This window comes from Belonocnema kinseyi, chromosome 3 (genome assembly GCF_010883055.1).
Source record: "Belonocnema kinseyi isolate 2016_QV_RU_SX_M_011 chromosome 3, B_treatae_v1, whole genome shotgun sequence".
Taxonomy (NCBI): Eukaryota; Metazoa; Arthropoda; class Insecta; order Hymenoptera; family Cynipidae; genus Belonocnema; species Belonocnema kinseyi.
The window spans coordinates 16015816-16018234 of record NC_046659.1 but is presented as its reverse complement, the minus strand read 5'-3'; positions in this window follow the sequence as shown (position 1 = coordinate 16018234).

Below are 2419 nucleotides of genomic sequence, written 5' to 3'. Positions count from 1 at the left end.
CAAAGAATTGGCTTCAAGCTTTGAGGGTGATATCTCATTATTACCTATCAACAAGGAAAAATATATATCCTTTACAAAAAGGGTGCAAAGTACAAAAATTAAACTCTGATTCATAGACTCTTTTCGATTTATGCCAAGTAGCCTCTCCAAAATAGTATCAAATCTTAGCAATGATGAAAAATGTATTACAGCAAAAAACTTCAACAAATGATGATGAATTTGAATTATTAACAAGAGAAGGCGTATTTCCATACGATTATGTTGATAATTGGCAGAAATTAGATGAAGATTGTCTGTCAGCAAAAGTAGTTTTACATTAAGTCAAATTAGTCTTGGGTTTTCCAATTTTGTTGGTGTTTTACAGTCCAAACATGGTTTAAAGGAGATGAAAGTAGAGAATATTCATACAGTTCCCATGTTCGAAAAATTTTTGGAATTGGTCGATCTTTTTCAATATATTTTAGTAACTAAAATTTGTGTGAATCTGACAATCTAACACTAGGCAATAACCACTCTATTTGATTAATTTCAATTTTATACTGCTCAATGGGGGCTGCTTCCAAAATAGCATTTGCATTACTTTTTGATCTTGTCAAAATAACTTCATGTTTAGCATTGGCAATGATTTTGTGATGATTATCATATATTTTAAGCCAGCCAGTATTCAGTATGTAACATGATAGTCCGGGATTTCGAGATACATAATTTTTCATGAGACTAGTGAGACCAACATTTTTATTTCTATCAATTTCTATTGCATTGATTTCATATCTTGCTTCTTCAAACAAATGACAGATGGCATTAGAAACTAAAATTGTGTTTGTAACTGGTGCTCCATCAGTTCTTACGAATCTTCCATGTACGTGTAGTGAATTTTTGCTCGGCAGGAGACAATAATCGTAATTCTGAACTGCAATTTTAATCTCACTACTATTATTCAAGCTTGATGAAGCATATGACTGGTGTTCATGGTCTTCACAATGAGCGATAGATTCGTCGAAAATGATGGAGATTTCAACATTTTAAATTTCCCACTCCATGACAAACAATTAAACGTCTATATACGAAAATACGGATGCAAGCACAAAAAATCTTGAATCTTTTTATTCTCTTCTTTTTGCGAGTGGCGTGACCTCATTACCTGGTATCATTGCTTTTTCAGCTACTGTAACTATTTTTCTGAGTCTGGTGGTAGACCTTTTATTTTTGAGACCCATACCGAATTTTGATTTAATTTTCATTGCATTAGTCATTCGCTACACAGCGGTTTTTTCACCCAGGCCTGCGTCCTGAGCAAGGGCACGTTCCCAAGCTTTTTCAGCTAGTACACTGTCAGCTGAGTTTCTAGCCTTTATATTTTCTCTATTTTGTGAGTGGGCTATATCGTGCTTCTTACAAGCAGCGCCAAGAGGATTAATTCCAGGATCACCTCGCGCAATTCGTTTTGCCAATTTCGTGCCTGGTCCACAGTACTAATATCGAGTAACGTGTAACTCTACAGGAAGATTATTAATAATTTTATTTAACAGACCTTTGCCACGTCTTGCCTCCTTCGAGGATCTCTTACGACTTAATGTAGGTTTGTCACCGTGAACGATCATAGCTGTTTAAGAGATACTTTCAGACTAAAGACTGAACGTACATAAACCTGACATTTATAGTTTTTCACTCAGTCATAGTCAAGATGCAGTTTGAAGCACAACCTAGAAAGCTACCTATCGATAATTTCGATTTGCTTGTACAACATGAGAAAAAAGAAAAACGACATGGACATCTGTTATCAAGCAGTGTACGAGCAATATTTTGTGAACCTTCCAACTGTGGAAAGACAAATGCTTCGTTGGCTCTGTTAATAGACCCAAATGGATTGAGATTTGAAAATGTTTATGTTTACTCTAAATCTTTAAATTTATTTCATTTTATTATTTTATTATATTATTTTATTATTGTATTTCAACCAAAATACATTTTTTCACAAAAACTTCTAAACTCAGTAACTGGTATTGAGTACTATCCTTTCAATGAGCATGATGATGTTGTAATACCAAATTAAGCTAATTGAAATTCAGTGTTTGTATTTGATGATGTAGCCTGTGAAAAGCAAGATAATATAAAAGCATTTTTTTCAATGTGTAGGCACAAGGATGTTGACTGTTTCTATTTGAGTCAGATACATTCTCGTATTCCGAAAAATCTTATACGTCTTAATGTTAATTTGCTTCTATTGTTTAAACAAGATGAGATGAATCTGAATCATATATATGATGATCATGTGAATAGTAACACGCCTTATTCACAATTTAAAAAGGTGTGTTTAGTTTGCTGGTATGATGATAAGAATGGATTTATTGTAATTGATAAGGTTAGAAATCTGAATCAAGGTAGATATAGAAAAGGTTTTGACTGTTTTGTTAATCTG